Source organism: Octopus bimaculoides, chromosome 1 (assembly GCF_046866305.1).
Source record: "Octopus bimaculoides isolate indiv1 chromosome 1, ASM4686630v1, whole genome shotgun sequence".
NCBI classification, from domain to species: Eukaryota; Metazoa; Mollusca; class Cephalopoda; order Octopoda; family Octopodidae; genus Octopus; species Octopus bimaculoides.
In genome coordinates this window covers 161,699,701-161,724,571 of record NC_142928.1, presented here as the reverse complement: position 1 = coordinate 161,724,571, position 24,871 = coordinate 161,699,701, and the positions used below count along the sequence as shown (strand labels likewise).

General features: G+C 36.0%; 1 protein-coding gene across 4 annotated transcripts in view; it reads left to right on the top strand.

Annotated features, from left to right (window-relative positions):
* Nucleotides 1-2,501: 2,501 nt before the first annotated feature.
* Nucleotides 2,502-24,871, top strand: part of LOC106884425 (protein transport protein Sec24A) — an 84,277-nt gene continuing 61,907 nt past the window's right edge. Inside the window, exon 1 of one of the 4 annotated variants that reach the window (XM_014935807.3) lies at nt 2,502-2,656. The gene's annotated coding sequence lies outside the window, so the exon portion shown is untranslated. Of the gene's footprint in view, nt 2,657-2,687; nt 2,811-20,867; nt 21,007-24,871 lie in introns of those variants that run through there. The other 3 variants (XM_014935805.3, XM_052972226.2, XM_014935806.3) reach the window with 3 other exon arrangements.

The following is a 24,871-nucleotide window of genomic DNA, read 5'->3' as shown; positions in this document are numbered from 1 at the left end:
TGCTGGTGTGTTTATGTCCCTGTCACCTAGCGGTTCGGCAAAAGAGACTGAAAGAATAAGTACTAGGCTTACAAAGAATAAGTCAACTAAAGGCGGTGCTCCAGCATGGCCGCAGTCAAATGACTGAAACAAGTAAAAGAGTATATCATGTCAGAGAAACTGCTACTAGTGGATTTGTTTGTTGTAAGGTTTTCACTATTATTCTAGTGTTAATGCTGGTGGTGTCATCATTACTTTGACGTCATTGAAGGTGTGTTGTTTTTATTTTCATAGTTATTATTAAATAACAGCTGGGTACAAGGCCAGCAGTTTTGGTGGGAGAGATCAGATAATATCTTTGACCTTAGTGCCTTAGATAGGCACTTTATTTTATCTACCCTGAAAAAAATGAAAGGCAGGATATGAGTTCAAAATGTTGGAAGATGGGACAAATACTGTGAAACATTTGTCCAAGGCTCTAATAATTCTGCCAATCCAGTTTCTAATGTGCATCAAGGCCTGAAATTTTGTGGTGGTGGTGTATTCAGTCACTGAAAATCACGATTAAAACAATTACAAAAATATCTTATGGTTTGGGGTTCAGTCTCACTGCATTGCACCTTGGGCCTCCACCCCAACTCTTTTCCCTCATAACCTGCACAAAAAATTCCTATTTTTTTAAATGAAATTTTCTACAAATACTTTTCTAATCGTGTAGATTATATCAGAATTTAATGTAAAAAAGAAAAAGAAAAAATGTTAGGCGCACACATACATATTGACACATCACATAATTTTTTCAAAATTTCAAGTTTAAATTTGTAGATATATATACATGTGCTGCATGTCAGTTTGTGCATGCGCCCACTATCAAATTTCAGTATAATCAGAATCTCCTGCTCACTGAATAAAATTTTTTTTTACATTGTATTTAAATCAAGCATAATTGTAACAAGATACCCATACATCAAAAGAAAAGACAACCATTATTTGCCTTAGAGAAGCCAACTCTTGGGAAAATTACCTTAGATTTTATATTAAGTCCTTATGGAAAAAAAAACTTTTGTTATTAGTAGATGTTCTGGAAGTTCATTCATACACTATTTGAAAAATAAAAATAACATATATCTGAATATCTGATCTGGGGCATTCAACAAAATTTTCTTGCATTAGAATTTATACAATTTACAGTTTTGGAAAAATCGTTTAAAGAAATACCCACCGAATTAATTTTGTAAAAAAAAAAAAACCAGGAATCACCTTTTCTCTCTTTAAGGCCTCAAGTCTTAAAAATTCACAAACGTTCTGGTTAAGAGAATTCACTAGGACTAAATAGTTTTAGTAAAAGCATATTACCACTCGCCAGCATGATTAATATTTTTTGAAATACACAAAAATATCTTTAATGAAGCAAGGACTCCTGACTTCTAGCACAACGACATGAATGTGCCTCCATCCCGACTTTGTTTCCTCATAACTTTCAAAAAATTGATTTTTTTTTTTAAATAAAATTTTTCTACAAATTCGTTTCAGACGGTGTAAATTACGATATCGGAATTTAATGTGAAAAAGAAGGGGAAAAAATGGTGGTTGTGCACACATATATAATTACACATCGCATTATTTTTTCAAACTTTCAAGTTTAATTTTGTAGATATATATGTGATGTGTGTCATTATGTGTGAGAGCTCGTCATTTTTTTGTCTGTCCACATTAAATTCCGATATAATCAGGATCTATGTCATCTGAAAGGTACTTATAGAAAATGTCATCAAAGGAATATCTATGTTTCTGCAAGTTAGGAGGAAACAAAGTCATGGTGATAATGGGGACACAGGTGTGTGGTATGCCCCAGAACCCTTTGGTACATACTAGTTGAAGGGAAGCAGATACAAATACTTTCATCAAAAAAAGGTTTGTGTTGTGAAAAATCTCTAAGATTAACTGCATAATTTGAAAACTTTTGGAAGTGATTTTAGCATAATTTAATAAAACTTTATATCACCAGTTATTAGATTTCCTACGTCAGAGATGGAATTTCAGTTCCACTCAACTTTAGTATTGGCACTATCATGCTATTAGCTGTCAGAAGTGAAAGTGCTCACTGCTAGTGAAGTATCTGTCTGTCTGCCTGCATGCCTGTTGCTGGCCTGTCGATTCTTTGGCTACTGACAGCTAATACCATGACTGGCCGGAGCGAGCTATATGTCTGTCTCATGTAAACCGAATATCTTTTTGGATAACCAAAGACATCTGCATCGCTTGAGCCTATAACAACTGCTGGGAATCAAAATTCAGATTTATCTGTTGCTGTTAGAAGTGTTATTTTTTATTTAGAGTCGTTTAATGAGAGGGCGGTGGCTGTTCGTGTTTAATAATAGGTTTGGAAACGGAAGCAATGTTGCTTACACGCACACACCAACACCGGTAGCAGCCAGCTGTTGGCAATGCATGCCGGAATCTGGTCGTAGGAGGAAGTAGTGCCACGTCGTCTGCATCGCGCATGTGCAACCGCAAAAACAAGGTTCCGGCGTGTCCCACTCCTACTTTCACCACGTAAGCTTTGGAACCGATAGGCGAGACGGAGACACCCTCTGGTGCTTCTGAGAACTTCACAGTGAATTTTAACTAACCGGTCCGTATTTGTACTCACGACGGCGCCCGAAGTTCATTCGCAGTAAGTAATTTCCTTACTTCGAATTCCCTTATCACATACCGATGATACTCTTGTCTTAGATCCCTTATTAAGTTGAGGTGAGACAGCTGAAGTAAACTCGACCAATCTCTTAAACTGTCCATTTTTGTCTCCATTTGGGAATACCTTGTTACACGTTTGTATTTTGTTTTATTTTATTATTTTCTTTTAAATTTATTGATAAGACATCTATGGTGTTTAATGTGAATTCTCCCCGCATGAGTTTCGGAAAAACGTTTGATGTACCCACATCTATTAACACTGTGCCATTAAATTCCTCGTATTCTCCCTTATTGGTTATTTCATAATTAAAATATTAAAAAAAAAATTTACTTAGTTTGTCAATGATTGACATTTCCAAGTGTAGTTGATGAAATAACTGACGTAACAACCTACAAAACGGAACAGCATTAATTTTTGTTCCAAATGATAATGACCATTAATTCCGACTGAAATAGTCTGTTTTGTAACACTGGGTTGATATGGCGACTTGTTGGTATTTCCAAGAGAAAAATAGAACTTGTTTATGTGCTAATTTTCCTCTCATTTCTTATCTCTCACCTACAAATCATTTTTGTTCCTACTGATTACTTATATGTTATAATATAGACTTCTGATTTTTGTATAGCGAGAGGAAATAACAAGTAAACAAAAAAAAATTACTGATTTTACTAACAAATAGCTAATATATTTGTTTTATAGTTTTTCTTTACCTTATCTACAAATAAGAATAAACTATTTTGAGAAATTTTAGGGAGTCCCATAAAACAAGCAAAAATTGTGGAGTAGATCCACTTGTATACAATTGAATAAGAAGAAATGATCTTTCATCATAATTTGTTGGACTTGGTCTCACCACGTCAGCTTCGTAACAAAGTTGACTTGAAATTTATGAACTTGATTCTTATGTTATTCGTGATTTGATTCTCTCAATAAATTGATCGAGTGACTCGATAATTTACACCTTAATCGCATTTTCATTTTATATGTGTTATTTAGTATTAGTATTTAATAATTTCTCCGTTAAGAAATACATATATGTAACATACTTTTAAAATCTCATTAGCTATTATAAACCACCGCTTTTTGACAGTCTATCTAAAGACTGAATTCAAACCCCCTTTTCTACGAAATATATTTGACAAATCACTAAGTTTAGGTCGATGATCTTGTAATCTTACAAATCTTCGGTTATCGGAAATTGTCGATCTTGTTGGTCATGGTTATTTTCTGGTACAGATTTATGATTTTTTTTCTCGTTCTGTTTTTTTTTTTTTATGTGGGGTGGTGGAGTCTTTCTATTTTGTTATGGTCTGATATGCGTATGCCGTGATCCATGTTTCGGTTGGATAAGTCCGCATATTTAGATCTCCTAAACTGTAAACACGGTTAACGGAGGAGACGACTAATGTTAACTGCACTACAAGAAATTTTGGTATTGAGCCTATATCTACTGGATTTTCCGTTTCCCCACCCATGTTCACTCAGCTATTCACTCGGTTGTTTATCCTTAACAAAATCAAACAAAAAACATGTATAGTACGTGTATTTCAAATATTGCATCTGTTGCAAAATTGAAATAGTTCAGCCATTTTCACGATTTTATGTGAAACCTATAGAACCTATACATAGATATTATTATTGTTATTAATTTTAATCGGCAGAAAGTTATATAATTGAATCAATGGACGAAAGTTTTCACAAGTCCGACACACGAAATTCTCGGTCCATGAATTACTTTAGTAATTTTCTGCCAATCAAAAATAATAGTTATTATTTACATGCATGTATTGAGTTCCAGTCATATATATATATATATATATATATATATATAGGAACCTGGCAGGCGTAAAGTGGATCGAATCCACTTCACGCCTGCCAGGTTCCCAGATATATATATATATATATATATATATATATATATATATATATATATATATATAATTTCTAAACGGTGCGTATTTTAGAGATTTTATGCTTAGCATGCAGTAGCTGTATCAGATAAGTTACAGCTTTAGACTATTAAATATATGTGTTCCAGTTATATGTACAACATTATAATGATCACGGTTAAACTTTGATGGTAAGCTTAACTATCTTTACCGACTTGGCTACATTAAGTTAAATTAGCTACTTTGTTTATCAGTCATTAGTATGTTTCAAGTATTTAAGTTTACTAAACGAAGGTTTTGTGTTTTTAGAACGTAACTTTTCGATGTGGTACCGAACTGTATGTACAAACATTTTCCACAGATTTATATTCTTTGTAGACGAGTGAACGAAGGATCCTTTCTGTAGAATCGTTCTACCTAAGAGAAGTAGCAGCTAAGTCTTCCTCAAATCCCATCCTCTATATTTAGAAAAGGAGGACACTTTGGATAGTGTAGACATGGGTGTACTATGCCTAGGGAAAATAAGAGATTGTCTTAGCTCTGTTCCACCAGCATTTGATATCGGAAGATCTGTTTACTTGACACTGGATACTCTTATGGAAAGACATTTGCACATAACTTTCTTGGATTCTTTGTATTTTAGTCAGGCAGGAGTTGTTGTGATAGTCATGCTTTTGCCAAGAACAGTAATATTAACGATGTTAAAATGACATCCCCACCCTAGCTCTGAATCAAACAAAATCATGTTGTGACTTTTCTTTTAAAGGAAGGAACTTTACGATATTTAGCACTGATCAGTATTTTGTTTTGTTGGTAAAACATTGAAATTATTCATTAATATAAAGAAATTTTTAAAAAATTTACATTTTTGTTCAATCCTTTTTTTTTCCCTATTAAAGACTAAATTGTTATTAGTCAAATAAGTTTAGATAACATTTTGGTTTGAATGCAGAAAGAAGGAATTTATCAAGAGTTTAGAGGAATGATTGTGATCATCAAAATGCCATTAAAATACTTAAAATTTAGAAAGTGTTTCTGTTGTGACATGCTGTCACATACCTAAGTGAAATTCAAGCCTTTTACTTGCCATATTTCTGTTGAACTACTCTGTCTTTGTTTCAATTTATTTGGAAAATAATGAATTTAGTAAAGTAACTTTGTCATTATTAAATTGGTATTTAAGACATAGATTAACTGGAAGTATAAAAAAAGTTAAAGTGCTGACAGAGATTGAAGAATAGAGTGCCCTTGCTTAGCACTGTTTTACTTCTATTATTAATGTAGTAGTGTCAAAAACCTAATTAGAATTGATTATGCAGTGAAAAGATAACATCAGGACAATGATTATTATTGCTTTAATAATTTTGGCAAGTATGGGAGAAAACTCTCCCAGTAAAACTTTGCCATGGTTGTTGAAGCAAAAAAGAAAATTATGAAGTAGTTGAAGAATATTGTACACAAGTTGGCTTGAAAATTTAGCATATTTAATCTTTAATTACCTGTACTGATGAAAATTTTTAACCCTTTTGATACCTACTTACTGGAGACTACCTTGCTGCTCTACTACAAACTACTTGTTTTTAAGCCATCATAATTTCTTGTCATATTCTAAATACCAGCTAAATAATGACAATGTTATTTTACCAAATTCATTATTTTCAAAATTAATTGAAACAAAAGCAATGTATTTCAACAGAAATATTGTAACAAAAGAGTTAGAGAATATTCAGTATAATGCTATGGTCTTAATGGAAAAGTATAGCATATTACTAGATTTGTCATAGTTCATTTCACTGAAAAGTAAATGCTTCTCCATTGTGATAATTTAGTAGAATAAAGAAAAGGTAATGGCTTGAAAAGGAAAGAAAAAAACATTTATTTCTAGTATGGTATGAATAAGTAAATTTGAAGAGTCAATAGTAAAATCACGGAAATGGGCTGTGCGTGAGAAGACCCGGCAAGCCAAGTAAGATCGTTGCCAGTGCCCCTGGACTGGTTCTTGTGCGGGTGGCACATGAGATGCACCATTTTGAGCGTGGCCGTTGCCAGTACCGCCTGACTGGCTCCTGTAGGATTTTCGAGCGAGATCGTTGCCAGTGCCCCTGGACTGGCTTGTGCGGGTGGCACATAAAAGACACCATTTCGAGCGTGGCCGTTTTCGTGCGGGTGACACGTAAAAGCACCCACTACACTCTCTGAGTGGTTGGCGTTAGGAAGGGCATCCAGCTGTAGAAACTCTGCCAAATCAGACTGGAGCCTGGTGTTGCCATCTGGTTTCACCAGTCCTCAGTCAAATCGTCCAACCCATGCTAGCATGGAAAGCGGACGTTAAACGATGATGATGAATACTTCAATGTTTTAAACATTTTAGAGGAAAACTAGAAATGACGACTCTAAAGGCATAAATTTAAGTTAAATGTTCCCTAATTTTAACTTGAGTGGTCATCAGTATTTTAATACAGGCATTGATTTTTGTCTCTTTTGGGGGCACAATAGCTGTGAGGTTGATCATGGGCTACAAACTACATGGTCATGAGTTTAAATTTTGCTATGACCACTGTGTTTGACCCTAATCCAAATTAGACTCAGTTACTCCTAAGTCATAGCTAAATGTTTAACACCAGACATTTGTAAAAAGAATTGCTTAAACAAGAGGAAAATATCTAATTTCACAAAACCATTATTTCTGTTAGCATGGGGATTCAGATTTAAAACAGTAAAAATTAATAATAAAAAAAAAAAACAGGAAAAGATGTCAATACCTGTGTCCTTTTTAGGATCTCAAAGACTTAATGATGAGGATAACTTAATAGTGAGATTAGTTCATTAGATGTAGAATTACAGTTGATGTAGGCTGGTCATTGAAGGGAAATCAGTAGCTAGATGAGATGCAGTTTTAAGAAGGATGTGAATGAAGTATTTAACATGGAGCTTGTGAAGTGAAACTTAATAAATTAATGATAGTAAAAGAGATGGTTACACAAAGTGAATATATGTGGGTATGACACAGTTATTAGTTTACAGGTTGTAGAAGACAGAGAGAAAGGTCCAAAAAATGGACCAGTGTTTGGACAATGCTATTGATTATGTGTTTATGTCTTAGATAGATATAAAGATTTTTATAGTCTTCCAGATCTCAAGATATGTCCATTGTAATTCTTCAGAGCTTGCTTTCCATTGACTTTCTCCTTTTTGCTGCCATCATCATCACTTGTCTGTTTTCCATGCTGGCATGGGTTATATGGTTTGACAGGAGGTGAACCAGGTTCCACAGTCTGTTTTGGCTTGGTTTCTATGGCAGGATGCCCTTCCTAATGCCAACTGCTTTACAGACTGTACTAGGTGCTTTTTACATGGCAACTGCACCAGTGCTTTTTACGTGACACCAACATTCTAAAAATGTTTTAACATCCAACATTAGCATAATCATAATTTTTTACACATAAATGACATTCCTCAAATTTGCTGAATAATGTTTAACAGTTTCCAATAATTTAAAAAAATTCTGCATTTTTTTGAAAATGTCTAAATTTTTGAAATCTATATGTTAAAGCTCTAAATCAAATAAGACATTTATAACATAAGCAGAACAATTCCCAGGGGCTAGGTTTAAATTTTAAAGTGCTAGAAAATACTTAAGTAATTGTAAACTGTTGTTGACTAAACAAAGATCAAAATGCTATTTGCATGGTATTGTTTACATATCTGGGTGGTGGATCTACTATTTATATATATATATACATGCACATTCTAGATCTTGTTCAATAATGGATCATCTGACTGGATGGCAAAACCCTCACTCACCAGCACACTGCCAGAAAGGCTACTGATCCTCTGAAGTAGTGATCTAAGTTCATCCTATACTTGAACCCTTCACATCTTGTCATTCCTATTTTGTTTTCACTCACCAAGGGGCATACTAAATAGCTTTGCCAATCTTTCATCTTCAGATCAGTAATTCTGTGAAACTTCCTGCTAATATTACAGCCAGCTGCAACCTGCACAAGTTCAAGTTGAGCTGTATCGATTCTATCAATATGGGTGATCCTAAACAGGTTATGGACTTGTTTGTTTCTTTACTCTTGTACTAGATAGTAATAAATATCTTTTGAACATGACTATATGCACATACACAATTGCTTGGTCACTATAAATGAAATAATCACAAACTTGGTAGACTGGCAGGTTTTGATTATGATTGACTGTCCAATATAAGACATGACTGAATTGATTGGTGTTATGAGTGTTACTCTGAAAGCAGTAACTGAAATTTCAGTGAAGGTTACAAAGTGCATGTATATTTTTGCTGCCATCTACTATATTCAATTCTCGCTGCCTTTTATTCATTGTCTTTGTTGGATCAACAAGTTTCTCTCTTTTTGACTGCTCAAAGTTTTGTTGAAACCCCCCACTGTTGAATGGGGGTTTTGTTGAACAAAACCCCCATTCAACAATATTTTGAAGTGGGGTTTTGTTAGTAACCCTCATTCTCTTTGGCTTCCACTGCCCCTGTTGTTAATTTAAAAACTTGTGACAATTTATCATTTTTTGTTCCCAAGTATTAATGTAAGGTATTTTACATTATTGTAACATTGGGTAAAATAGAAACGTGTGAGATGTGGGCCCTGAATGCAGAGGACATGCGAACGTTAAAAAGGAATGAGGCTAGTATGCTCCACTGGATGTGTAATGTAAGTGCACATGTTTGACAGAGTGCTAGTGTTTTGAGAGAGAAGTTAGGCATGAGGAGTTAGTTGCTGTGTACAAGAGAGAAGACTATGCTGGTTTGGTCTTGTGATTCAGATGGGTACCAGTCTCTCAAAGTAGATAGAACACATGGAAGTGGGAGACTCGGGAAGATGTAGGATGAAGTACTGAACGATGACCTCAGGATGTTGAACCTTTCAGGTGAGATGACAGAGGACTGAGAACCTTGGCACCTTGTACTCAAGAAGACCCGTATTCCACAACAGAAGCGTTGAGACTGGTCCCTCTGGTGGTGAAAAGCACTCATAGCAGTGCCTCATAAAAGTGTCTGTGTGGTGCCATGTAAATGCACCCAACGCACTCTGTAAAGTGGTTGACATTACGAAGGGCATCCAGCACTAGAAACCATGCCAAATCAGACTGGGATCTGGTGTAGCTCCTGGCTTGCTAGATCTGGCCAAACTGTCCAGCCCATGCCAGCATGGACAATGGATGTTAAATGATGATGATGACTTATTTTTTATAAGGGAAAAAATAAGATATCTGGAAATGGAACACTTTTTTAAATTATAAATTGACATAGCATTTCAATTGGTGGTTTCTGGTCACTGGATATATGCATAGACTGCATATTATGTACATGACCTTCATTTCTAAATTAAGGGCTGATGCATCTACTAGTGGACTTAGTAGGTAAAAGAGTTATGTTGCTTGGGTTATGATGAAATTTTTTTGCAGACCTTCATTTTTACTAGTACACTGAGACAACAAGGTAATGCCATTAGTAGAAGTTGGGAAGGGTGGGGGGAGTAAAGTGTAGTGTCCAAAAGAAACAGGGGATGCTAAGCTAAGAGAAGTTAGTATGGGTATGAGTTAAAGCACTTGTGAATGTGATTGGAGAAATGAATGGAGGAATGAACAGGCAGAAGAAAGTGACACCAACACATTATTCATTTTTACATCAATATATATTATATTTGTCCAACCCATGCTAGCATAGGACATGAATGTTAAATGATGATGATTTACAAATGTTTTGCTGCAGCAAATACTTTTCTAGTTAAATTAGCTATTTTCAGTTTGATGCAAAGAAATAATGTATTTCTAAGTACAACTTTATCGATGTGGCTATTTAAATTCAAGAATTCACTGTTGGAAATAGAATTAGGTTCTATTATAAGTCCTAATTCTTTAATAAATGAATAATTAACATTGGATGATGATGATCATCATCATCGTTTAACATCCGCTTTCCATGCTAGCATGGATTGGACGATTTGACTGAGGACTGGTGAACCAGATGGCTACACCAGGCTCCAATCTGATGTGGCAGAGTTTCTACAGCTGGATGCCCTTCCTAACGCCAACCACTCCGAGAGTGTAGTGGGTGCTTTTACGTGCCACCGGCATGAAGGCCAGTCAGGCGGTTCTGGCAACAGCTATGCTCAAAATGGTGTATTTTATGTACCACCTGCACAGGAGCCAGTCCAGCAGCACTAGCAACGATCTCGCAGAGGGGATGACAGGGGACCATTGCATAACATGATCATTGTTACTCATAGATTCTAGGATTATCAGTGATAACAGGAACTTGATGTGCACATCTGTGAGTACGTTTTGGGTTTATTTTTTATTTCACAGGTCTTTGAAAGCACAGTGCAACAAGGAATGTAAACACCACCGTTTCACTCAGCTGGTGACAAGTGACACTGTGAAATGTCCAATAATTTGTTCACATTGGTCACATATATGCATGTGTACTTTCACTCACTCACACACATATATATAAGGAGCTTCCATTCATTTATGAAATTCATGTGCAAGGTATTGAAGGCTATAGTAGAAATCACTTGCCCAAGGTGCCATAAAATGAAACTTTGCAACCATGTGGTTACAATACAGCCTTCTTAACTGGACATCCATGCTTGCATATTATATTTTTAATGTGAGGGTAAGAAAAGTTCAATTAAGTTATTGATTTAATCGTCTTGCTTTTACCCTTCTCTACTGCTTGTCATCTCTCTGCTCCCCATGCACTCTTTTGACATCCACCATTCTCTCTTAGCATCATTGATCTCTGTCACTATCCATCCCTCACTCTTTCTTACCACCACTTATTTTTATTGTTATTCTTTTCTATCTCACACATTACTGCCTACTTCTATCACTCATTGTTGACAAGCACCCTTGTCCCTCACTTCCATGACTCCTCCCGTCACTGTCTCTTCCACATCATGTCACTCATGTTGTTTTCTATTTAGTCTCCTTAACAACAAGCAGCATGTAGCTGCATATCACTGTCTTTTTTTTCTCTGCTGTTATCATTTTTCCTTCCATTATATTCATACATGCCTTCTTTTTTCTTGGTTCTTCCTGTCTTCTGTTTAAGTTCTTTATGTTTGCCATAAATGAATTGAAACAGAGCAGAGAGGACTCTTTAGTCTTGCTTAGGACAAGGTGCCATGATAAAATGCACCCAGTACATTCTGTAAACTCATTGGCGACCAATTCTACTGAGAAAGGATTCTTTAATTTTACCAAGGACATGGCTGGTGCTATGATAAAATGAACTCGAGAATAATTGGCTTGAGAAAGGGAATCCAGCCATAGAAAACTTGCGGAAAATGAAATGTATGTGAGATTTGTCCCTCTGATCCATCTGAATGGGCCATAACTCCATATAAAGACTTGGCAACCCATCCAACCCCTTCCAGTATGTAAAGCAGATGTAAAATAATGATGATACTTGTATATAAATAGTATTTTAAATACTAGTGGCGTATAAAACAATCCCACTGTGTATTTAAATTTATGATAAACTTCTACATGAAACATATGCAACAAAGTTACAATATGCATCTATATGAAAAATATGCAAATTAAATATTTGAAAAAGTCTACACATCACAGTGTATATGTAAGAAATACATTATTTACAAATCTGGACAGATTTGTTTCTAAACAATCTTGTTAGTGATGTTTGTCTTCAACAAGCTTCCAGAAACAACTCAATGTAATGTAACACACATGAGTAATGTATATTTCATACACACACACACTAAAGTGTTACTTGTCATATGATGAATAATATACTTTTGCTGCCATGGGTCATATCAGGAAATATGGTATACATGCAATGATGAGAAATTAACTTATCAAATTTCTTGGTGTTTGTACAAAATGATGAAATGAATACTAATTTTCAAAAGAAAAATATTTATTACCTTAAAATGAAATAAAACAAATTTTTCATTTAACTCCTCCCTTAATTGTGCTGTGATTTACTTCCCTCCTTCTCCTTCTCATCTGTCTTGATTCTTTCTCTCCAACTGTGTGTGTGGAGAGTATTTATTTACTCATTGCCTGTCACCAAGCCTAGTATGTGCACTCATCCTGCCCCTTTCATATTTACTCTCTGTCTCTCTCTCTCTTTTAGTCTCTTTCCTCCTCTTTATAATGTAAAGTGGTGACTGGAGAAATCAACCAACCAACATTTACATCAACTATAATGAAAGAGAATATATATTCTATATATTTTATATTTTATATGGGGAGGTGGTGGTATATAATATATTGTGTGTGTGTATATGATAGACCTTCCCATCAAGAACAACATCAGTATTCAATAACATGTTGCTCATGTGCAAAGCTTGACCTAAGAACTGTCAGCGAAACTCTTTCCCTGTTCCATTAGCCTGACTTCATTGCCACAGAACTTCGATAAATAAAAAGTGTTGTTATTTAATCCGCACAGAAAATTGGTTTTGTGTGAGTTTGTACAGAGCCTGCCTCTCTTATAATTGTATATTAAATTGGTGTACTGTGTACCTCATGTTAGATACAAAAGGACACTTGCTAGGGAAAGTAAAGATGCAGAACCCAAACTCTTTAGTGATAATCTTAATGACTGCAGTTTACATCATATGTAAAATTCGCTTCACTGAAACATATGCCTCAGCTGATCACAATACTAACCAGAATACGGCAAACCTATGCAGTGAGATCTGTCAAACCACCTTCTTCCATGGTTGAAAGTATTTAATGGGAAATAGGTGCAGGCATGACTGTGCAATTAAGCTTACTTTCCAACCACATGGTCTTGGGTTCAGTCCTACTTCATGGTACCTTGGGCAAGTATCTTCTACTATAGCCCTGGGCTCACCAGAGTCTTGTGAGTGGATTTAGTAGTCAGAAACTGAAAAGAAGCTTGTCATATATGAATATGTGTACATCGTCATCATCAAATGTCTGTTGTCCATGCTCGCATGGGTTGGACGGTTTGACCAGGGCAGGCAAGCTGGAAGGCTGCACCTGGCTCCAGTCTGATTTGGTATGGTTTCTATGGATGGATGCCCTTCCTAACGCCAACCACCCCGAGTATGTAATGGGTGCTTTTATGTGCCACTGACATGGGTGCCATTTGTGTGACACCAGTATCTGCCATGACCGTGATTTTACTTGGCTTGATGGGTCTTCTTTTCAAACATGACATAATACCAAAGGTCTCTGTTATTGCCTCTGTGAGGCCCAACACTTGAAAGGAGCTTTTCACATGCCACTGGTATCAACCACTTAGCCTCAATGAGGCCCAATGCTCAAAAGCTACTTTTTATGTGCCAGTTATGTGACACCAACATCAGCCACCACTATGATCTCACTTGGCTTGACAGGTCTTCTCAAGTACAGCATATTGCCAAAGGTCTCGGTCATTAGTCATTGCCTCTTTGAGGCCCAAACTTTCAAGATTATACTTCACCACCCCGTCCCATGTCTTCCTGGGTCTACCTCTACCACAGGTTCCCTCCACATTTAGAGATTGGCACTTCTTTACAAAGCTGTCCTCGTCTATACGCATCACATGACCATACCAGCGCAGTTGTCTGATGCCTTGTGCCCAACTTTTTTCTCAAGATGCTTACACTCTGTTGAGCATGCGCACTGACATTGCACATCCAGTGAAGCATACTGGCTTCATTTCTTTCAAGCCTACGCATGTTCTCAACTGTTATAGCTGTTTGCACACAGGCATCATACAATCTGCCTTTCACTCTGAGGGAGAGGCCCTTTGTTGCCAGCAGAGGTAGGAGCTCTCTGAACTTTGCCCAGCCTAATCTTATTCTCACAGCTACGCTCTCAGAGCATACACCTCCACTACTAACTTGGTCACCTAGATAACAGAAGATATCTATTCTAGCTTATCCCACTGGCAGTTGATGGAGTCTATTTTCTGTACATTTCAATGTTTATTGTACCTGTGCATCCTCCACACACAAAAGCTATTTTCTCTGTTAACCTTCCTCTGATATTGCTGCATCTCTTATGTGTCCATAACTTACACCAAGTACATCTTATGGAGTTTCTACCTACAGCTTTTCTACAGATCGAGCAGGGCCGTCTGCCTGAAGGGATTTGTGATCCTGCCTTCCTACTTACTAAGACTTTGAATTTTGCTAGGTTAACTCTAAGGCCCTTTGATTCTAGACCCTGCTTTCATACCTGAAACTTCTCTAGTTCTGGTAGTAATTCAGCTATAGAGGAGCTCCCAGGAGCAGCCTGTCTTAAATTCCTCTTTTATTGCATGCAGGACTATGATGAACAAGAGGGGGCTGAGGACCAATCCTTGGTGAACCTTTACTTGTACCCTGAATTCTTCACTGTACTCATTGGTAACCCTCTCCTTACTGGTAGCATCCCACTACATGGCTTGTACAGCTCTCACCAATCTATCCCTAGTTTCCGCATTGACCACCAGATAAAGGATTGGGAGACCCTGTCAAAGGCTTTCTCCTAGTCAACAAAAGCTAAGTACAGAGGCTATGTGTGTGTGTGTTTATATACACTCTTGCCTTGATAGTCTTTGATGGTTGTAAATTAGCATCATTGTCGTACAAGTGGTGTCTTCCATGAAAAACATATCTAGCCTTGAGGCAATATTACTTTACTTGGAAACAGATGAAGGTTGGTGACAGGAGAGGTATCCGACTGTTGAAAATCTGCCTCATCAAATTCTATATGACCCAATCATTCATAGAAAATTGAACGTTAAATGAAAGTAACTCCTGCTTTATAAGTATAAGAAATTGGGACATCTTCCTATTCAGTACTGTTTTTGGAAATTTTTCCGAGGTACAACCTGCATAAACCTATCCATTACTAGACAATCATTTACCCTAAGCTGGGTTCAGCTGTTCTTTCAAAATACTTGTTTCTAACAACCGTCCTCATAAGGTTAGTGTGGTGGGGAGAATATATATATATAGTCAATGTATGAATACATACTCCAAATTGTAAACTGACTACAATTTTGTACCTATGTAACTTGTAGCTGGAATTTTGCTGTTGGGCACATCTTTTCAAGCAGGTCTATTTCTGATTATAGAAAATTAAATTTATTAATAATAAAGACTGCTGACTATGAAAGGTTACTGGTTTTGTAGTGAACAAGAAAGGAAATAGAGAGTTAGGTGGTGGGAAAACAGTTATAATCAATTGTATTCTGTAATGGTACTCACAGCCCATTTATGTATGTCAATATAGCAAATGGTTTCTATTTAGAAGGATGTGTATTTTCTTTAAATGAAAATTAAAAATCTTAAATAACAATAGGTTGGCTTTATATGAGAAGTTTTTATTATCTAATTTTAAGTGCAGTTTATGTAAAAAATATGTTCTTACAAATAATGTAAATATTTTGTTCTATCTGTACATTACACACATATACAGTGTCCCTTTAAAGACATGTTTGTATTCTTCCTTTAAAACATTAATGTAAATGCATATATATGTGTGTGTGTTTGGCTAGATGATAGGAGGCAAAAAGCAATCACAACTACAAATATTTTGTAATGGTTTTTCTGTGTTACTAATATGTTGTCTATATGTACTAGGTTGGTCATCTAAGGTTAACAGATTGCACTACTTTTCTTGGCTGCAGAGTATAATTTTTGCAATCTGGACTAGTTTGAAATTTAAATCTTTAAAGCTAAGAATTGGATTAAAGATTATGTTAAATTATCAACTCAGAATTGATCCACAGACTATCCTTAAAATATTAATTTTCAAATTGGATCACTTTCTAACATAATTCACTACCTTTTGAAAATTTATGCTTTTTTAATGAAATTGGAGGCAAATTGTGGTAGTCGGTATAATTTAAATTTCCGTGAAAGGGATAGCTTTGTATTCCTTCTGTCTCTTCATTTTCTCTGTTTTGCATACATACATTCACTTTTATATATACTAAGATAAAGAATGTATACCTACTAAAGCAGGAAACTGAAAGAAGCTCATTGTATATGTGTGTGTGCGCGTATTACTGTCTCTTTGCCTTGATAGTGTGTAATAGTTGGAAGCATGTGTCACCATCATACAAGTGGTGTCTTTTGCTTCTAATTTTTCCTAAAAATATCTCTGGTCATAAGGAAATATTACCTCATATGTAAATAGGTGAGAGTTGGCAATGAGAAGGACATCTGGTCTTAGGAAGTCCATCTCAGTAAATTTCATCCGATCCAAAGCACAGGAATATAGATATTGAAAACAATGATGGTAATGAATGTTTATTTTCTGTGGACAAAAATTTTGTTAATTGAAAGTTTTAAGTGGGAATAATAGATGTTTAAATTAGTCATAATTGTTGGTGTCAAGCATTAAAGGTATATTGCAGATAAAAGAGCCTTATTTCTCTTGTGGTCAGCTCTCTGTTGAAATTTTCACTAGTTTTTCTCTAAACACCAAAGGTATAAATCAAACAAATGTTTTGCAATTGTTTTTAACTGATAATGGTTGTTGTTGGTCTATGTGTTTTTACGTCTGGTCAGTTTTCTTAAAATTTCTTTGTTTTTTATGGATAGTATAAATGTTGAAAATTAAACGAGATTTTAACTATTTGTTAATTTTGAAAAAATATAAATATATTTATTTCCCCATTAATTACAATGTGTTTGTGCTTAAAATGATTAAAATTATCATTGGATTGAAAAAAAACCCTTCTACCTGCAATTCTACACGGTTTTGAGTGGTGAAACTTGCCAGGATTTCTAAATCAGAAGGTCATTTGAAAAGGCTAAATCAAATGAATCACAAATGCAATATGATGGATAGAGACTATAAATCTAATTATGAAAGAACAATTTGTCTTGAAGTGAAGAAGATGGAATTGTCTTCAACAAGCCAAGACAAAAAATCAGTAAGAAAGGAAAGTGACAAATTAAGGAAAAAACAGTATTTCATTTTGATCTCCAACTTAATAGGCAAGTGTCTTCTACTGTAGCCCTGGGCCAACCAAAGCCTTGTGAGTGGATTTGGTAGACAAAAACTGAAAGAAGCACCAGGTGTCTTTGTGTTTGTCCTCTACTACCATCTGACAACTGTTGTTGGTTTGTTTACATCCCCATAACTCCACAGCTCAGCAGAAGAGAATGATGGAATAAGTACCAGGCTTTAAAATAAGAAAGTACTGGGGTTGATTTGTTTGACTAAACCCTTCAAGGTGGTGCCCCAGCATGGCTCCAGTCCAATGAGCAAAACAAGTAAAGGTTAAAAGATAAAATTTCCTTATTATTCCTTTATGTATAGTTTGGAGTAATAGTGTTCCTAAGTCCATTAGTACATTAAGTTCTCAGGACCTTTTTTTTTATCTTCATTGTTAGAATAGAGTGATGGTAATAAATGGCATTTTGTTGGCATACTTTGTCATAGATTGCAAAGGATCTTGCTTGAATAGTGTTTTAATGCATAAAAGCATTAATCCTGGATTTAGCTGGTGTGCTAACTTTTAAATCTGGTGTTGACAACTTTATCAGTTATAACACTTATTCCCATGTTCATTTATGACAGGTGGGGAATCTTTTTAGTGCAGCAGGCAAAAATTTACAAAGCAAAAGTTCCGTGGGCGGATCACAAGTTCTAACTTCTATATCTGTGTAAATCTTGTGTATATCTATGTATAATTCAATATACATTAATAAAGGTAAATTTAACACATTAAGTTAACATGTAACATCTTCATTAATGCCACCACTGAATTTAGGACATTTATATTACTTATGAGGCTTCTATATTTTTCAGCTAGAGTGTAGTTGGGCCTCAAGCGGGTTGGTACAAACCTAGCAATGTGTGTTTTATAGTGAAAAAAAAATTTTCATTCAAATGGCAATTGCTGGATGAGTTTCTGTTCAAGTCTAACCATTTTAAGTCATAGTGGAAATGCAACCTATGTTGCAAATAGACATACGAATGTTGTATAAATTTTATAATTGAAAAATTTACTATATTTTGTACATATATCAGCCTGTGGGCGAAATAAAATGGGCTTGTGGGCGTAGGTTTCCTCACCTTGCTCAATCATTTTGTTCTAATCATTGTAGCTGAGAAGGTCATGGAACATTAATGGTCAAATGGATTTTGGAACACTATTGTGCTATATTAAACACAAAGGACTAATAAGGAAATATGAAAATCTTTAATGGAAACGACAAAGCACAGGCATAGTTGTATTATGTGCATGGGTGTGGTGTGTGTGTGTAATGCTTTCCATTCATTTTGTCAATGCACTGCAAGCATACGACACATGATGATGACAGTGGTACAAAACATACAAGTGCTCAATGCAGCATTGTTGGATGTGTTAAGTCTGATACATGCTTATATGTGCTCTCAACAGGTATTGCATTCACAGATCACACTTTTGTTTTAGTCTTTCAACTGTACACATCTATGGTTTAAAAAAGAAATGAAACGACTATTAGTGGGAAATTGTTTGAGCTGTCTATTATGTCATGAACCAAGGTGTCCTATATGTTCTCTGAGGAAGAATTTGGTTACCTGTTGGCAGGTCAAAGTTAGTTTACTTTTTTCCAGAAAAGCTATTTGAGACAAATTTTCCTTAAAATTACCAACTTGGTAATATTTTGAAATTTGACACTTAGGCTAGAAATTTATTTGGGAGGGATATAGGCATTGGAATCTGCTAAAATGTCTGAATTTGAACACAGACACTAATAATAATAATAATCCTTTCTATTATAAGCACAAAGCCTGCAATTTGGGGGGCAGGGGCCAGTTGATTACATCCATCCCAATATTCAACTGGTACTTATTTCATCAACTCTGTAAAGACAAAAAGCTACATTGAACTTCATGGAATTTGAACTCAGTGTAAAGACAGATGAAATGCTGCTAAGCCATTTTGGCTGATATGCTAACAGTTCTACCAACTTGCTGCCCTTATGATGATGATAATAATAATTATGATCCTTTCTACTATAGACATAAGGCCTGAAATTTTGGGGGAGGGGACTAGTCGATTACATTGACCCCAGTGTTTCACTGGTACTTGATTTATTGACCCCGAAAGGATGAAAGGCAAAGTCGACCTTGGTGGAATTTGAACTCAGAACATAAAGCTGGGCAAAATGCTGCAAAGCATTTTGTCCAGTGTGCTAACAATTCTGTCATCTTGCTGCCTCAATAATAGTAATAATGATCCTTTCTACAATAGGCACAAACCCTGAAATTTTAGGGGAGGGTACTAGTTGAGTACATCAACTCCAGTACACAACTGGTACTTATTCAATCAACTCTCAAAGGATGAAAGGCAAAGTTGACTCTGACAGAAACTGCACTTGGAATGTGATAAGTTTCTGATTTTGGTACAAGGCCAGTTGTTTTGAAGTGGAGTTGGGGATCGATATCAGTCCCCAGTACTTGACTGGTACTTTATTTTATTGGTCCTGGAGGGATGAATGGTAAAGTTGACTTCTACAGGATTTGAATTCAGAAGGTAAAAAATCAGAACAAATATCACAAGTCATTTTTTACTGATGCTCTAATGTTTCTACCCAATAATAAGATATTGTTTTTGTTTTCTTGTTGCTTATTGAAATCATTGATTATTTGTGATCTTATTGATACTTTTTTCTAAATCTGTTACAATATTAATTATATTCTATTTACTGATATATCATAGCTCAATAACTTGAATGTAGTGTATTATATCAGAGGAGTGGCGTTGCTATGTTGGAATAAAGGAGTGGCTGTTTTCCTCCATTTAGGTCTGTACTTTATTAGTTGTACTCGGTTTAAATCCTAAATTGGTACTGACTTTGTTATGTCCACTCAAGGTCAATAAAATAATGCATGCGAGTGTGTATGTGAGTGCATGCCTACAAGTATATGTAAATTGTATGTGTGCATATTGTGGTACAAACAGGAGAAATAGAACCCAATATTGAAGAGTATGTATGTATGCGTGTATATGTGTATATATATGTGTATGTGTGTATATATATCTGTGTGTGTATGTGTGTATATATGTATCTCTGTGTGTATATATATATGTATGTGTGTGTATATGTATGTATTTGTGTGTGTGTATATATATTGTGCGTATGTATATAAAAGTTTCTTACGTTGCACTTCTATCACACAAACGCGCGCGCGTATTGACTTGGTGTGTTTGCACTGGCTGTGAGCATATAAGTGTGTGCGCGCATATTGTCTACGAATGTTTGTGTATATTGTGCTGGTGTGTCAATTAAATTAAGCTCACCATTCGTACATACACCACGTTAATTTATCTATTGATTTACGCTCTACACACTTATAACAGTAGCTTGTTTCCGTGTACAAGTTTCATTCTAGGTTCAGTGATTTCTTGCCTGGTCGTTTCAGATGACAGGTTGCCCAAAAATGTGCATTTCGACTCATGTAACGGGCGCCTTTGATAATTTCGTAAGTACTTCACTTGTGTGTTTATCTGCATGCCAACTCTCTCCTAATCCAGTTAGACCTCCAATGAAAAAAAAGTATTCCATTCGTGACCATCCCCACTTTTTGCTTTTGAGGGTATTCTAGGATTGCATTAACCAATGTGTCCTACCTTTTTTTTATAAAAAAAATTATGATGTGTGATATAGTTGATATTTGGCTGTTATTTCTAGCAGGTCGAACGACCATGTCAAGTTCCCAGTTATTTTGTTGTCGTCACTTGTTACCTTGAACTCGCTCTTAAGTTGTTTTATGGCTTCGTTTAATTCTCGTTGTTGTTAAGCCCTAGGTCAGCTCTTATCTTTGGATTAACGGTTTTCCAGCGGTAACTGTTCTCACTTTTTCCTCTGTACTAGGAACCCAGGGTCACATAATCCAACGTGTCCTTTTCTATAACAATACGGTGTGATTTGAGAGAATTTGGCTACCATCTCTAGCAGCTCATGCAACCACATTGTGGCTTCTACGTTGGCTAGATTAAGTTCTACTTGTTACTGACAGCGTGGCAAGAATAACACTCGCACATTCGCCTGTTTTATTTCGGTTTCAGTTTTCTGTAAAAAATAACAAAATAGAAAATAAAAACAAAAACAAAAAACGTACACATCAGCAACACAAGAAGCAGCTTTTGACTACATATTTATTTTGCCTGAAGTTAATACATGAGACTGGACAAGCTTTAATATCGTACGATTGCTCTACATATCTATAATAGTTATTATCATATTTGTGTATATAATATATATTATCGTTGGCTGCCTACCGTCTGAATTGAATGCAAAATGCGTTTTGTTATACTTGCATGTTTTAGCATAAGTTAATTAAAATGTGTATTATGTAAACTGCTGTCTGTGTATATATATATATGTGTGTGTGTGTGTGTGTGTATAATACCGACGATTAGATAAAGTGGCTGTCCTCGATAGATTTACGATACCTATGAGTTTATTTAATGATCCGAATGTCGCGCGTAGGCGTATCAATGTTTCTGCTTCGTCTTAACATTCTCATGACCATTGTACTACAGGTTATTTGGGTGACACCTCGCTCGGCATGTAGCTCTTGGGATTCCCTATATTAAGGGTAGGCACGTATGTGTCATTGAGAAGTCACAGCTGGTTGGGTCGATACTTAACTGACATATCGAGCAAATGCTTACCGTTTATATTTTGTGATTAATACAGACTTTTAATGCAACTGTCTGTAGCTGTAAAAAACGGTTCCAAAGGAAGTACACGTCACAGTTAAAAAAGCAAAAAAAAAAAAAAAAAAAGAGAAGACGATGGGTGTTTCTGTAGCCTACTGCACAATGCAGAAGTCTACACACACACACACACACACACACACACACACACAAGGGGGTACTGAAAAGTTCCTAGCTTTGGGTAAAAGAAAACATACAGGAGGATCAGTTATGATTTTATTCAACATATTTCTCTCAGGTTCACACACTTATTGCAGTAGTCATTCAGTTTTTCTTAGCCTTGTAAAAGAACTCAGAAAGTTGGGCCTCCAACCAGGCCTTTCGCGAGACCCTTAGAACCAGGGACTTTTCAGCCCCCCCCCCCCCACACACACACACGACGAAGACTTCGAAGTCACTATCAACCTTTTCCTTGTAAGACTTAAATTAAAAAGTATGGACTAATCAGTTTAATGTTAAATTTTCCCAACTTGACATAAACACGCACGCACACACACACACGATGTGTATATAGTGGATGCATGAGGATTATAACATTCTCATTAGAAATTCTGATAGTAAATATGTAGTTCTTAAAATATATATATTTTTTTGTGGAGCAACAGCTCCTTACAAGGTAGACTATACATCTAGTTATATTAAGCAGTAAACGAATGATAGTTTTCTAGTTTACTGAAGATTAAGGCCTTCCAAGTAGTGAGTAATTGTTATTGATTTTAATTGTTTTGTTATGCTTAGTTATATATAACACTCAGATCTCACTGAGCTATATCTTCAGCTATTTTTTCTCCTCTCTCTCTCTAAATTAGCTCGGAGGTTAAGTGGCACAGTGTCATGTCATAAACCTGACTACATAATAATGGGAAATAATTAGCTAAGTAACAATATATAGGAATTCTGAATACCAGGAAAATGATTTGGTTTATATAACAATGTAGAGGCTTGGTTGAATCAAGTTCAATGCAGCCCATGCAAAATAGTCAGCAATGCCTGTGCGGAATTTAAGTCCATTAAGGCTTGCATGTCATCTCATAGACCCTCTCCACCCTATTCACATGAACCAGAGACAAACTGAGAGAAAATATTTGGTGCCAATAAGCTCACCTCTTAATGCTTAGCGGTATTTCGCCTGTTGCTATGTTCTGAATTCAAATTCTGCCGAGGTCAACTTTGCTGTTTGTCTTTTCGGGGTCAGTAAATTAAGTATCAGTTGCATACTGGGATCGATCTAATCGACTGGCCCCCTTCCCAAACATTTTGGGCCTTGTGCCTAGAGTAGAAAAGAATATGCTCACCACTTATACTGAGATACATTCAGACATTACTGTGTTTACTTACACATGCAAGGCTACATATTGGTAATGATTGCATGGGGTACAGGTATGGTCATGTGATTGAGAAGTTTGCATAATTCACATGGTTCCAGGTTTGATGTTACTGACTAGTAGTTTCTATCATAGCCTTAGTGTGATCCAAACCCTGTGCATGACTGTGTAAGAATTCTGTAGGACTAATCCCACAACATGTATATTACCTTTTAGTCAGGTGGGAAAACAATGCATGTGACTTTTTACACAGGTTTCTCCAACTACTGGGCTGCAGACCAATACCAAGTCATGGTACTGGAATGCACAGAAAGGATGAATTTAAAAATTTTATTTCTTTTGTTACTGATTAAGGCTGTCTGCAGAGTGTTTTAGCATTCTCGTTTACTCTTTTACACGTTTCAGTCATTTGACTGCAACCAAGCTGGAGCACTGCCTTAAAGGGTTTTAGTCTAAGAAATTGACCCCAGGACCTATTCTTTGTAAGCCCAGTACTTATTCTATCGGTATCTTTTGCCGAACTAAGTTATGGGACATAAACACACCAACATCAGTTGTCAAGTGATGGTGGGGGATGAACAAAGACACACACACATAAATATATATACGTATATATGTATATGATGGGCTTCTTTCAGTTTCCAACTATCAAATCCATTCACAAGGCTTTGGTTGGCCCAAGGCTATAGTAGAAGACACTTTTCCAAGGTGCCATGCCTTGGGACTGTACCTGGAACCATGTGGTTGAGAAGCAAGCTTCTTACAACACAGCCATGCCTGCACCTATATATGTAATAATTAAATTATATATTATACACTTCAATGTGTTTTGTCATGCATGAAAACTGGTCTGTGGTGCAAAAATGGTTGGGGACAGCTGCTTACAGGCCCTCTAAAATTTGTGGAAGGGATGGAGGAAAGTATCTTCAAACTGGAAACCTGACCTGATCATTTGCAACTGAGTAGACTTTTCCTAATGCACTCAAGGTGACAAGCAGTGGTATTAAACTGAGCTGCAGATTATGTTCTCTATCCAACACTCAGGTTACATAGGTTACCTATGAGTTGTGATTTTCATTCTTTCACCCTTAGTAGTCTCAGGGCCCTTACAAATGGTGGTGGCACTGCCCCTCGAAGTTAAAAATACCCTCAAAAAACGTAAGTAAACAGCACTGAGAATGTGGAGGGTACAAACTTGTGAAATGATTTCTGCATATGTAAGACAAACTTCAGAAACCCTATTTAGTAACCTGGCTACCTACCAAGTATGTAAGCAGCTGATGGGATTTTTAATGCTTGT